At 32.1% G+C, this 15,081-nt stretch overlaps 3 long non-coding RNA genes across 4 annotated transcripts; 1 reads left to right on the top strand and 2 right to left on the bottom strand.

Annotated features, from left to right (window-relative positions):
* Nucleotides 1–453: 453 nt before the first annotated feature.
* Nucleotides 454–1,838, top strand: LOC134252777 (uncharacterized). Its single transcript, XR_009989015.1, has 4 exons — nucleotides 454–543; nucleotides 1,213–1,311; nucleotides 1,505–1,533; nucleotides 1,730–1,838. It is a non-coding gene; the product is annotated as an uncharacterized LOC134252777 (long non-coding RNA).
* A 1,464-nt stretch (nucleotides 1,839–3,302) lies between these two features.
* LOC134252803 (uncharacterized) lies at nucleotides 3,303–7,428 on the bottom strand. 2 transcript variants are annotated; one of them, XR_009989020.1, is made up of 4 exons: nucleotides 7,362–7,428; nucleotides 5,825–5,922; nucleotides 3,660–3,741; nucleotides 3,303–3,482 (listed from the first exon to the last, which is right to left on the bottom strand). It is a non-coding gene; the product is annotated as an uncharacterized LOC134252803 (long non-coding RNA). The 2 variants fall into 2 exon arrangements; XR_009989019.1 differs by having other exon boundaries at nucleotides 7,358–7,424.
* A 6,369-nt stretch (nucleotides 7,429–13,797) lies between these two features.
* LOC134252785 (uncharacterized) lies at nucleotides 13,798–14,732 on the bottom strand. The gene is made up of 3 exons (XR_009989016.1): nucleotides 14,689–14,732; nucleotides 14,053–14,107; nucleotides 13,798–13,899 (listed from the first exon to the last, which is right to left on the bottom strand). It is a non-coding gene; the product is annotated as an uncharacterized LOC134252785 (long non-coding RNA).
* Between the last annotated feature and the right edge of the window lie 349 nt (nucleotides 14,733–15,081).

The raw sequence follows: 15,081 nt of genomic DNA, 5'->3' as shown, positions 1-15,081 counted from the left end.
AATATGATGGGAATACAGAATGTATAATTCCTATGTTTTATTTCTGAGACATTGAGTCACATGTACATTTATACACTTTATGGAAGGAAAGCTGCTGAGCATTTTTAAAAAAAGATTTTAACTCAAACTAAATGATATCATTTTCTTTCAATCATTTGCGGGAAGGACAGTAGATCTCATTTTTTAAGGTTTAGTAATTCCCATCTTTGCTCTCAACTCCAATCAGATTGAAACTGTAATAGGGACCTACAATGTATATGGTTTTTTTTCTGACAAAACCGTTTGAAAAAAACGAAAAAAAAAATACGTTGACGCTATAGGATTTTTAAAATTGGAAAATGCTAAATTATCAAACTTAATTAAAATCAAATTATCATGTGTTGGTCCTTTTCTTCACATTTAAGTACAAAAATATGTTTATTTTCAGAAAAACACCATGTTCCAGTGTAGACATTCCGCTTTTGCTTTAGCTCTTTTTGTGTTCTTTTCAATTGTCCTCCTGGAAATTGCTGCTATCAACCATGAAACCAATTTGATCAGAAGGTAACAAATTTTAAGGAAAAAATAATAATTTACAAATTCTAGAAATTTAACTTTTAAATTTTATGCAAAATTAAATATACAGAAAAGATCAAATGTGCTCATGTCACAATAAACGATTCAAGCGAAAGTAGAAAACCCCCATGTTTCCACAGCTATACTGATTGATTTCTCCATAGAAGAAGGAAATTCTTCTCATAAAAAATGTCCATAAAAGGAAAAAAAAAATAGATATTAACTGAGCTGTGTAGAATACCAATATATACAATATGTATATTATCAAAGTTAAAAGTGATTTCAAAGGCTCAAAATATTATCCAATAGTTAAAAAGCACTTCCAGAAATGGAATTGTGTGTAAAATATTACGTCATCTTTTTTTATTATACATTATTCGAGAAAATGCAAAGTATAACAATGCTTGATTAAGACGAGAGTTATGTTCTTGATTTGAATTTTTAAAAATCAAATTATTTCAAAATTCGAAAGGTAAAGTAAGATGTCATAAAATACATGATTAAAAGCAATTATTTTAATCTGTTAAGAAAATATGATCAAAATACACCCTACGATATCATATAAATTGTACTCAAATAATATGAACGATCATAGCTGTGTGAGGTTTTCAAACTTTTTTATTCTGATTAAAGAAGGATTTGTTTCTTACGTTTCAGCCGAAAACCTAGAAATATAATGGCAGATTTGTTACTTATGGACTATATGGCTTCTAGACATAGTGATAAACTTGGATATGGTCTAAATATAACTCAATAGTACGTATTGGTTTTACCCTTACACCTTTTAACAGTGAACAACCTCCTTTATAATTCAGTTTAATATATGTCTCTTCTTCAAAATTTCACAACATTTTTTGAGACTGACTTCTATTATGAAAGAAATCAGACTAGGTGAATGCTTACTCTCTCAAGAATAAGTTATATATTTTTTTTATAATTTTTATTTCAGCGGAAGGTAGCACCTAAATTCGTTACCTGGTACGTGGACTCTAATTGACCTCATATATTTTAAATCAAAATTAAATTAAAATATCCCTGGCTTATTTAATATATATATTTAAAAAAAATCTTCTGATTTTCAATATGAGGAATGCACTTTTTATTTAAGATAAACATAACTTTTAAAGAGTTTCGAACAAAGCAATCCAACTTATTTATATATTTTTAACTTCAGGTTTAATTCCATTCCGGAAAACTTGAAAAGCAGTTCAGCCTTGGATTCAGAATGTGATAATAGTATTTATAAATATTGCTGATGTAATAAAATGCAGAAATTTTGTCAAGTATCTATCTTTTATTTTATCTATGATACTGTTTTATATACCTTTTCAAGAGGATTCAACAGTACAGTTGTGTAAGATTTATCACACTTTTTAAATAATTTATTATGAAAAAAAAAACCCAGGACTTTTTGGTATCAAAGACAATTGCCTCTTCAGTAAAGATAGAAGCTAGAAATTTCCTAGCTCTTTATTGATCATCAAAAAAATTATTTAACTTAAATCCAATCTTATTCTGCTCATAAGTACTCTAAAACTGATATCAAAAGGATGCTGGAGTTACTCATTTACAATATATATGTAATCTGTTGGATATTTCAGTGGTTGTATACACACAATTTCGTGCATTGTATAATTTTCTGATATTAACAAGCTTGAGAATTCTGGACATACCATCCTTCGGGAGAAACACTTTTGTGACGGGCGGCAGGCGAAGCTCACTCCTCCATGGCACCTGATCTCATCTCTGATGTTTCGGAGGTCCGTGTTTGTTCTACTCCCATTTTACATTATATAATGGACTTTTGAACTTGAATTCTGTTCGTTATCATAAATTTCCTTGTACCGGTAATATACAGCGTATTTGATGGGGGGTATGCTTGCCTTAAATGACATTAAACAGCAAAAATCTTGTTAAAATTTACTTAGAAATTTATTTATCTTTCTACTACTAGTTATAATGTATGAAGATATTAAATTACTCTAGATTAAATACATCATTTCATTTGGCAACCCTTTATCTGATGCAATAGATTGTGCCATCAAGACATAAAACTAATTAGTTCCTCATATATTATGTGTTTAGAAAAATAAAGACCAGATTGCTGTTTCTTCTTCTTTTTTTTTTTTTTTTTTTTTTTTACAAAAAAATATATATAATATCTTAATTTTCGACACAATTGTCGTGAAAATCCACCTTTGAAATTATTTGATCAGCTTTAATTGTTTTTTTAAAACTTTGTATTTAAAAAGCTTATAGAAGTAAAAAATAATTTCCATTCTACATTTCTATTTTCATTGAAATGTGGATTATAAATGATAATCACTTTAAGATTTAAAGGAAAAGTATTAAAGCGTGGAAATGGATTTAGACATATCAGAAGACTATATTTGCGTATTTCTAAATATAATAACTTATAAATAGCTTCATTCAACATCAAAACTGTCTTTTCGTCGAAATATGATATGAAATGCAAGGAGATAACATGCAGTATTCAAGCTGAAAAGTCATTAAACATTGCATAATTTCGGCCTCCGAAACATCACAGGTGGGGTCAGATGCCACAGAGGAGTGAGTATCGCCTGCTAATCGGTCATACCCACCGTGTGCTCCTTGACAGGATCGGGAAAAAAAACCGGAAAGTCCGTCGACTAAGAGACCTATCAAAGTAGCTTTGAAGACATTTTGAAAGTTCAAAAGTTCAAAAGTAACCAAAAAAAAAAAAAAACAAAAAAAAAAAACGAGACAACAACGAGTCAATTTATTATATGATCATTGTAATTTAACATGTTGCATTGCTAATCGAATTTCATCATTCTCTGTCATCAAAGGCTTATTAGATTTCATCGTCGTCGTCGTCAAAGTCCAAATCTCTCTCCCTCGCACGATATTCCTTTACAAGCTTGAGGAACACTGGAATTGATCTTCTACAATTAGAACATAAATTATGGTCCTCATATTTATCTCTGTAGAAAATTAACGAAAAGTTTTGACAAGGTTTTTAATTTCAAAACGTTGAATGTTTTAAATAGGATGACAATTCTTTTAATAAGGTACAATTATAAAAATAAACTGAATTTAGGGCTTTAAAAAAAGGAGACTACCTTTTTGTCACTCGTCTTAAAATCATCCATGTTCGGTATAAACTGTTGTCATCTCCCAAGTGTAAATCATCGAAATAAATGACTGGAAAATAATTTTTAAAAAGTGATTTTCTTTCTAGAGAAATGTGAAAAAGAACAATACTAGAGGTATCATATCTTTTGATACATCTGGGGAAAATGATTCCGAGGTCATGTACTGTAAAATCACATATTTTAGTGGGGTCAAGTTTTCGTGGTTTGAGGAAAATCTCTTAGTTTGTGGGGATTTGATTTCGTTGATCAAGAATAAATGACTACTTATGTATGTAATATTTATACATTTCAAGGTGGACATAAATTCTTGGGTCTCGTCATACCTCGAAAACAACGAAAATTAAACATCCACGAAAATTTGTGATTTCACAGTATTTAAAAATAAAAGGATATTGTTTTAGACTGAAACAAAGTGAGCATCAATTAAATATTATTAGATAACAAAAACCTTTAATAATATGATAGTATCTAAATATTCTCAATTATTGTTTCAATAACCTATTTTAAAACAACAAAAAGGATTGAAACAGATGTAGAAAGGTTAGTTAACTCAATGTCATTAAAAGGGCTAAGACTACGCATTTTTTCTTAATCTTTACGTAGACTTGCTTATCTCCAAACGTAAAAAGGCATTTGTTTAGCATGTCTGAACGATTTTCTTTAATGTCAAAAACATAAACGAATGAATGCTCTGTTACAACGCACTTTGAAAAATTACGCACTTTGAAAAAAATTTTCAAAGTGCGTTAAATTTGGGACCAAGCTATAACGCACTTTGAAAAAAAAAATTTTTTTCAAAGTGCGTTGATATCGACCATATTGACGCACTTTGAAAAAAAAATGTAGATTGATCAATATTCTTACAAATAATCGGTATGATAAATAACAGATCCTGGATGGATGACTTTTTTATGATGAACTCACTTCAGGACTTGAGAAGTTGACGTTTTAAATATTTGAGGTTTTGATAAAATAAAAGGGAAAAGGGTCTTGAAAAAAAGAGTGACGATTGTTTAAGATCATTAATTCGTTTCTTTCTTTTCTTTAAATTCTAATAAGTATATGTAAAGGTGTAAAGGGGGCACTAACAGTGGACATCTTAAAGCAACTTAGCATTTATCATAATAAAAAGGGGGCAATTTGATTGTTCAAAACAATGAAAATTCTTTCTCTCTCATACGTTTTTCTGTACTTCAATATTTCTAGTTTACACCTGTTTTAATTAACTCATTTAATATTGAAAGTTTTCAACGTTGAGTATAGCATAGACATCGAGACCGGGCAATGGGCCAGGGGAGGAGGGGCTTAGCCCCCCACTTATTCTGGAAAGATATATACATCGTATAAGCATTGAAAATGCAGCTTACCCTTTTCATAGGCGTCGGAACCGGGGGGGCTAGGGGGGGGGGCTTAGCCCCCCCACTTTTTTTTCCAAATATATACTTAGTATAGACATTGAACATATCTTCGTAAGTTTAGCCCCCCCCCCACTTTCCACAGATACGTCTTAGTATAGGTTAAAATTGGGAAAAGTGTTGGTGTTTGGAAGAAAATTTTTGGTACTGGAGTTTGAACTCCCCCCCCCCCCCCCCCCCCCCCCCCCCCCCACGGAATAGGATTTTCGTGTTAGGTTTTTTTTGGTGGTACAAAAAAAAATTTTCTAACACTTAGCTCCCCCACTTTCAATTTGCTTCCGACGCCAATGCTTTTTGTGTTTATTGCTCCCCTCCCCTGTTTGTTACCGACACATATGTATTCAAAAGATAAAGATTTGGACTGAGGAATCTTAGACCTGTCTTCTTTTTTCGACGGGAGTTAATCAATTCATAAGTTTTTTTGAAAGATAAATAGCAATTAAAATCTTTCCATTACTAAAACATGATTTAATTTTTTTTCAAAGTGCGTTAAGTGTCTCCATGGTAAAATATACTGATGTAGACTCTTAACGCACTTTGAAAAAAATTTTCAAAGTGCGTTGAGTTGGTCCCAGATTTAACGCACTTTGAAAAAATTTTTCAAATTGCGTTGATTTTGTCCCAATTTTAACGCACTTTGAAAAATTTTTTCAAAGTGCGTAATTTTTTCAAAGTGCGTTGCCACAATGCTCATAGAGAATCTAAAACGCATATTACCTTGCGAGGATGAATCTTTCAAGCTGAAGGACAAAAGTACGAAAACTGCAATGTAGTACAATTTAGTGGAAACCATCAGGGAAAGATTCTACCTGCTCCTTAAAGAAAATCAAGAAAAAAAGGGGAGATTAAAAGAGAGATATAGAATGATAAAGTCAAACATACATAGCTGCTTATATTTACTGGTAAAATCAAGAAGATGTGTTAGTTAATTAATAATTCCCCGTATTACAGTAAATGGCAAATATTTCTCAAATGTAAATCAAACTCCAAGGTAAAGGTCAAGAAATCAGATATATGATAACTTAAAAGCTATGGGATTGTTAAAAGAAACACATCTTTGAAATATTCTTTACGTACAAGCAATCTGTTAAACGAGGCAAGCTAGTGACAAACAAGTTGGTGAAGCAAGGATTTCAACAGTCTCAATTAAATCTCGAAGAAATTCGTTTTCGAGTTCTATAGTCAATACAATGACTTCGTCAGCATGTACAATCTCTTCTTAAGTCAAATACTGACAGACGTCTTCCATTTCAACTGTTACAGCATTATGTATGCTCTGAATTGTCTTCGGACTTAAGCGTTTGCCCTATTAAGACAAGGAACACAATGCAGGAACAATTCTTGCTCTATTATGTCACCTGATCTGACCTCTGATGTTCAGAGTGTCGTGTTTTTCAGCTCTCGATTCGTACTGTTTCAAAGAACTTAAGAGCTTGATAACTCGATAATCTTTACATGCTCTAGCTTCAACTGTGCAAATTTTTAACCAAGGATAGACTTTTTTCCAGATCAATGAAGGATATGGAGATAAAGAGCAGTATTCAATATCAAAGTCCATAAAACAATACAAATTGGAAGCAGAGCAAACATGGACCTTCAAAACATCGGAGGTGGGATCAGGTGCCTTGGAGGAATGAGCATCCCCTGCCGACCGGTAACATCCGCCATGTGTTCCTTGTCATGATCGGGAAATAACGGAAAAATCCGTCGTCAATTCAAAGTATAAATAATGTACTAACTAAATGAAAAACGTCAGCCAGCATTTGACTCAATGATAAATTGATCAGTTTCAGAGTTATAAGTTATAATAATGTTTGAAGTTGTAAAAAAAATTATTTTTTTTTCAAAAGTAGTTATGAAAATTTTGTCACAAGAAATACACATGAAACATGAAGGACTTATAACCGACAGTTTAAAAGTCATAATAATGTTTGAAGTTTAAAAAAAAGTAAGATTGACACAAGAAATGTTGGAACCACGAGATGCAACACACTAGAAGCCATAGCTCTAAGCAATGAAATATTATGGACATGGTTTAATTTTTTTGGGACAAATCCTTGTTGTAGGAGTAGATATTTACTAATCAGTGAACTAAGATAAATCTAAATCAAAAATATTCCATAAAATAAAAGAATATTTAGCAATAATAATATTTATTTATGTCACAACCAGTAAAATTTTTTTATAACCAATAAAATACAGTTTATGTGAATGTTTGAGATATATATACAGATTTAAGAAGAAACATACTTACTCTCGCTGCTTCAATGGCGGTGCAGCAATTGTGCTATCAATAACAACGTAATTCACTCCCTGCAAACTAATCTATTACTGTAAGTGAATTGCTCCCACGTATATTAACTAGCTACATAAAAATACACTTGCATTTGAAAAGTTTACTTGTCAAATTCATCAAACTTTAACAAAAGCAGGAACGAAAGAAATTTTTGAGCTGTGCTGATTGGTCAACAGATTTGTAAAGGATTGGTTTTCTCCTGGTTTTATGTATGTCACTTAATTATCATCTGAGACTGCCTAAAAGGAATTTTAATTAGTGAAAATCTCAAACTCAATTACAATGGTTCAAATGTAACCACTATTTGTTCAAATATAACGAGAAATTATGTGCTAGAGATTCTGAAATGTTTTATGAAATTTATAATGGAGGAGTTTTCTTGCCCCTTGAGTCTAGACTCCTTCCCATTCTAAGGCTTTGACAAATGACTTAATAACTGGAAGGTGGAATTAAGTACGTTTATCCTTTTATGATACCAATTCAACTGTTAATTCATTCATTGACCAATCCTTCTGTTTAGACAATTACGTCTCATTTTAGAATGATGTTTGATCAGTTCTTTTGGCTAAGCGAGCCTTGTTGGTTTGGCAACACCCAAATATTCTGCTTGCCTAACCCGTATGATGTAATTAGTAGTAGTAAGCAATTTCAAGACATAGGGCTTCCGGCAGTTTTGACCGGTCAAAAGATGATGTATTCTTTTCGTAGGCATCTGAGCAATTTCAAGGTGTCCATGTTTTATATTTTTAATGTTTAACATATATTTAAATATCTTTTTCAAAATATGAGGAAATTTATACAGAAAATGAATGGAAATTAACCATGCTTAGCATAATATCTCAGAAAAGAACAAAAGGAGCAAACGGAGGGTGTTACCGGTCGACAGGAGATGCTCACTCCCTGATCCCACCTCTGATGATTCGGAGGTCCTTGTTTGTTCAACTCCTATTTTGTATTAGTTAATGGACTTTTGAGCTTGATTTCTGTTTGTTATCTCAATATATTTCATGATGACCTTGTAGTGACGTTTTTCTTTTACATACACTTGCTGTGGATTTCACCTCGACTTTAACATACGAGGGCTGTCCGTAAAGTTCGTGGACAACATTGATAATTACTGACAAGCATTGACAAAATATATGAAACTATTATTTTCATTAAATTCATGTTCCATTTTATAAATATGCAAGTTTTCAACAAAAACAAAACACAAATAATTATAATTTTATCAGATACAAGAAAGACACACACTCATACCCGGAGCACTAAAACGAAAATTCTTGACGTTACTCGACGTCAAAAGCTAAATACGTCGAGCACATGTAACTTTTATCAACACAGTCAGCGTTTAACTCAATAATTACTTATGTCGTTTTGACAAGTCATAAAAAGATGCACAAAATATTAAGGTTTTATTCGAAAAATAATATTTAACAATGCCTGTCTCATATATCCTGCAATCATCCAACCACTGTCCGTGTAAAGACGATTTTATTTACGGAAATACGACAAAGTCATGATCGCGTTACGAAATTCATTTTTTACAGCACTGCAATCTCAAAATGATGGTTTTCCTTCATGCATGTCATCCTGTAAACTGTTCATTCCGTCCGAAAATATTATACGCCACTTAAATACTAGTAAACGACTTCTTTTACTATGTTTTCCCGATTGTTTACAGAATGTATTGGTCTCTATTCTGATGTCTACGCAGAATTTTATCACTGTTCACTGCTCCACCTATTCCGAAAACGTCCTTTTTTTAACAATTCGGATTCGTCTTAATATGTTCTAACTTTGATTACTCAACCATTTTACAACTTTGAACGTTCAAATTTTGCAGGTTTGACGTGATAGCTTCTGTCAACCTCATAATGTAAAATTCTTTCAGATTTTCCCAGAATTTTATAAAATACAAATGAAATTTATAAAGTGATAAATATTTTTTTTATTAAAATTTTGTGGTGCTCCGGGTCTCCATTTCAAGTCTAATTATGAATCCATAATTGTAATTAAACATTTGAAATTGAATAAATTTTTACATTTTTCAATTCACATTTAGTAAAAGATTAGAAATATGTCAATAATAAATATCAATGACATAACTTTTATTAAATTTTGAGCTTTTCCACGAACTTTACGGACAACCCTCGTACATTGACGATGCTTTATCAATGATCAATATTTTTTTCCATTCATATGTTGACTCGATGCAACCCAGGAGTTTGAAATTAAATCCCACGGAGTTTGTCACATGTTCATATTTGGATGTTTTACTGAATATAGACGACACAGGCCAATTAACAAGTAAAATATTTACTTCAATTTCCTTTTTTTTCATTTCTTAAGAAAAACACCATCAGTCTGTTTCAGTCATGAAACGTAAAATCATGAACGTGAAATAAATTGAAATAACGAATAGAATTCAATCTCAATAGTTCATTAAACAATACATTTTTGGATCAGAACAAACCCCGGCCTCTAAAACATCAGAGGTGGGATCAGGTGTCAAGAAAGAGTGAGCATCCTCGGCCGACGGTCACACCCGCCATGTGCTCCTTGCCATGTTCGGGGGAAAAACGGAAAATCCCGCGGACAACTCAATGTATAAATAATGGATTAACAATCAGTATGTAAAGAGTCAGTCAGCATTTGTTTTCAAGATAAAAAATTGTATTTGCTGACAAGGTCATTGTATCGACTATGGAACTTTTGAAATGAAGACTATAAACGAGACTGCTGATATTCTTGTGTCATCAATTTGTTTGTCAATTACTTGCCTCGTTTTAGAAATTTTTATACGTAGAACATGCTCTTTAGTATCGAAACATCCGAGAGATCTAAACTCCACATGCAGGCGACAAAAGTATGAAGGATATGGAGATAACGAACGGTATTCAATATCAAAGTCCATAAAACAATATAAAAAAGAGCGGAGCAAACACGGACCACAAAACCATCAAAGGTGGGATCAGGTGCCATGGAGGAGTAAGCATCCCCTGCCGACCGGTCACAGCTGCCGTGTGCTCCTTGTCATGTTCGGGAAATAACGGGAAAATCCGTCGTCAATTCAGTGTATAACTAATGGATTAACAATAAGTATTAAAAACGTCAGTCAGCATTTGACTCGATGATATATTGTTTTTGCTGACAAGGTCATTGCATCAACTACAGAACTTGCGAAATGTTGACTTCAACCGAGACTGTTGATACATGTATCTTCGTTTTATCAACTTGTTTGTCAATTTACCTGTTTTTAGAAATTGTTCATACGTAGTGCAGGCTCTTGCGTATCGAATCAACTGAGATATAAAAGCTCCTTATGCAGGTGATAATTGCTGCATAAGTAAGGAAAGTTGACGATAGAAAAGTCATCACGTTTATCATAGAACTTGGTTGTTAGATTACCATTAACATCTTTTGCAACTAAAATACCCAAGTATGAACCAGGATATATCGTATCGATATAGGAATGGAAATGACCATTGTAAATTGACAATACGTCGTCGATATATCTAATGTCCAGTTGAAGGTCACAGCAAGTGTTTTCTTCTTTTCACGTATAAGATTTTGTAAACATTCTGCTTCATATAAATACAAAAGTATTGCTGCATAAGGTTAGAAAGTTGACGATTAAAACGTTAAAGTCATCTAGTTTATCATAAAACTTTGTTGTAAGATAACCACTAACATCTTTTTCTATTAAACGTCAAAATATGAAACAGATGTGTCAGATTCTGTGCTATCGTTTATTTAAACTAATCGGGATATGTTGTGTCGAAATAAGAATGGAAATAACTATTATTAATTGAGAATGCGTCGTCGATATACGAATCTACAAGGGTCGTAATAAATGTCGAGTTGAAGGCCACAGCCTATTTCCTTCTTTTTACATAAAAGATATATTGAACAAATTCTGCTTCAAATGATCAGTACGTATCGGTCCCTACTGACAAAAAAGGTAACAATACTGTATTCGTATGTAAGACTCATTATATAAATTGTTTTTAAAATAATTTGGATTTAATTCTACAAGTGACAATTCAACTCATACTAAAAGTTCCCTTTCTAAGGAAGAAATTCTTCAAAATCATATGTCAGTTTTTAATATTTTTAATATTCCAAAGAACCAAAATGAATTTGTACTACCATATATATCTACATGTATATTGGATTCCGAAACTTCATAAGAACCCCTACAAACAAAGATACATTATTAGTTATCCAGGTTCAATCAGTAATTATTCACCATACACCCTGAGGCCGTAACGAATTTATTTCCTTGTACCCATAAAAATGCTAAACATCAAAGTGTGTCTCAAGATATAAACATGCATTGTGACGTCACGTTTTATTTACACCCGGCTCAAGTAGGGTGCAAATTTAGTACTTTGCAACCAATAAAGCTCGTGTTACAAAAAAATAAAGCAGGTAATGTAAATAAACAGAAGTAAAAAAGAAAACTCCACAACAATATATGAAATCACAATATTTTACCAAAACGAACAACTTGAAAACTCCCGTCTTTTCAACTTTATACACACCATTCCCTACGATAAATAAAAGTCCAGGCTTTCTGATATCATTGACTGTCTCGTTTAAATTCATCATTTCATAAGTACAATGGTCGATACAACGACCTTGTCGGCAAATTTATCATTGATTCAAATGCTGACTGATGTTTTTATACTAATTGTTAGTTTATTTTCTATTCACTGAATTGACAACGATTTTTCCGTTATTTCCCGGTCATGACATGGAGCACATGGCGGATGTGACCGGTCGGCAGGGGATGCTTACGCCTCCATGGCACCTGATACCACCTCTGATGTTTTAAGGTCCGTGTTTGCCCTGCTCTTTTTTTGTATTGTTGTTTGGACTTTTGATCTTGAATACTGTTCGTTATCTCCATATGTTTCATGAGTACAAAAATATGTCTGCTAATAACAGGGCGCAATTGGTATCCATGGGAATCATCTAAATCCAAAATTCAATCAATCCTTTATTTAATTCAATAAAACTATTTTTTTATTTATCTTGTTTTAGTCATCAATTTCATGGAAGAGTAAAAAACTAAAACACAAATAAAGAAGAATTAATACATCAATATACTTAGTATGATGATATTTATTGATAAAATCGTCGTCTAATATAGACTGGTACAATAACATTCGCTGTAGATCACAAAATAAAAGAAAGAGACAAAAAATGAGGTGGTAATAATCGAGGACGTCCTTTTTATAGTTTCTCTTCACCGAGTCTTCTTCATTTTCTTCTTCATAAAATCACAAAACTTCAACACTAGGTATCAGTTTATTTTCCTGGCATTTGATGAGGGGTTGCTCCTGCTAGTTTATGTATAACAAACGGCTTCTGTGTGCTGTAAAGAAAGGAAAAGGAATGAGAGAGAAAATACACGAAAATGGGAAACTAGTATCTTAAAACTTCAGTAAATATGGACAACAAATCCTTGGAGACACCAGAGGTCTAGTCATGTACCTATAAATTAAAATTGTTTTATTCCTATATTTAACATAAAACTACATCAACATTTTTCTTCACTAAAAAAAATAGGAAACTCCAGCATCCTTTTCATTTCAACTTCAGAGTACTCGTGTGTAGAATTTGGGAATTGATAACGAAATGGTTTTGCCGATGACGAATCCCAAGTCCTAAGTTCCATTTTTTTTAAGTTTGAAAGAAAAACTATTGCCTTTGATATTAAAAAGCCTATTTTTAAAAAATATTCTTCATGGGGAATGATTTTGTTAAGTATAGAAAAGTCGTACAATTTAATGCACTGACTTAAAGAATTATGAAAATAAAATTTTTCAATTTATAGTTTTTGTGGGTCCACATCCTATGGGATTACACCTTATCTAGAAAATGCTATTATACTAAAACTGAAACTGGTTTAATTGATTAAACGCCTTTTTTTTTTTTACAACATATTCAATGCCGTTGTATAAAACCTGTATAATAAATATAAACATAAAATATATAAATATTTACAAGGTTACATAGAAAGTTATAGTTAAAATAAAGCATTAAAGTCCCTAAAGAAGTAGCTTTTAAAATTTTATTAAAATTCATGAATAGATTTTGATTTTTTTTTATGTACAAAGACAGTTCATCTTGGTTGACAACACACAGATTCATATCAATTTTACAGTATCATGCGCGGATCTTTAAAAGTCAACGATTTTACACCCCCCCCCCCCGGAATTTGTAGAGTTATTAAATGTACTAAACCAAGTGAAAGGAGTTTAATTTTTTTGCTTCTGGTTGACAAGAAATTTGCGGGTTGAGACTTTTTGGACACAACCCCCGAAAAAAATCATGAATCGGCACCCGAGTATTTTAAGCGAAATCTGTTAGAATTACTTACACTGGTTTCGGTTTCACCATCCCGGCCGGTCTGGCTTGGCCATTACCTCTGCTTTGTAGTCCAAGCTTTTGGAGGTGTAAGAGAAGCTGCTGGTGTTTTATCATATTTCTATAGAGGTAAAGAACTTGCGTAAAACAAATGAAAGAACTGGTACGAGTTCATGTATACAGATTATTTTTGAACATTTTAATTAGCAACTATTTTAAAGTAATTATAGATCATGCAGGACATGAATGAGGACAAGAGATTACTAGTAATTACCTTGCTATGATTTCTTTACGTATACATTCCTCAACACTCCCACAGTTTCTAGAAACTAATGAGAAATCAATTAATGAATATAACAGAAACCTCTATTTCAAGATTCAACAACAAACAGCATAAATTAGATTTTGCGGGTCTGTGCTGAAATACCTTCAATTCTGGAAACTTTTAAATCGTCCAAAATGATTATAACCGTAAATGTTGATTTCTTAATGGGAGAAGTCCGTTATTTATGCACATTTCCAAACAATCTTTCTTCACCTGACATACCCAATAAACAGGAGAGAGTTACCTTACACATGTATTTATATTCTTATGTAAAATAGAAATATAGATACAAATGTATTATTGAAACTGCGAATAAAATTGAAATATACGATGCATTTCTTGTTTATATTAATATCCCCGCCTATTGAGGCCAAGCACATTTTAAATGCCTGATAAATTTTCAAATTGTTTTCTCTACTCATGAAGATTTTTTTATCATCTTAGAAGAAGGATCATTATTTCTTTAGTCAATATTTCGTTTTTATAACAGTCAGTTAGTGGTTATTTATATAAATTCTAATATTCAACTTTTTTTCTTTAAAAAATCTGACAATGCTGTATTAATTGCAATGCTCAACAACATACTTTTGAAATTACGATTCGGTTTCCATAACCCTGGAAAGTTTATCCTGAAAGAAAGATAATTAGAATTAAAAATGCACATAAAATCAATAATCAAGTTTTAAAACCAACTTTAGGAGTTTTTGTACACTAATAATTAATTAAACTAGAGGTATTGTGAGCAATGAGCTCACTAAATGATACCCCCCGCCTCCCATATGAATATAATGGCAGTGTCCATGTTTTGCTCTGGAAAATCAAAAATATATGTCAGATCAAAAAGTAAAATAGGAGGTGGACAATGGCAATATGTTATTAAGAATCTGTGAAAGTTTGATCAAATTTCCTTCAGTGGTTTGAGAGGAGTTGCGGATAAGAGATAGGTACCCCAAAGCGTAACAGACGGACGGACGGACG

This window comes from Saccostrea cucullata, unplaced genomic scaffold (genome assembly GCF_032062105.1).
Source record: "Saccostrea cucullata isolate Sc308-1 unplaced genomic scaffold, CSIRO_AGI_Scuc_v1 ctg101, whole genome shotgun sequence".
Classification (NCBI taxonomy): domain Eukaryota; kingdom Metazoa; phylum Mollusca; class Bivalvia; order Ostreida; family Ostreidae; genus Saccostrea; species Saccostrea cuccullata.
This window is presented reverse-complemented; position numbering and strand designations above follow the sequence as displayed.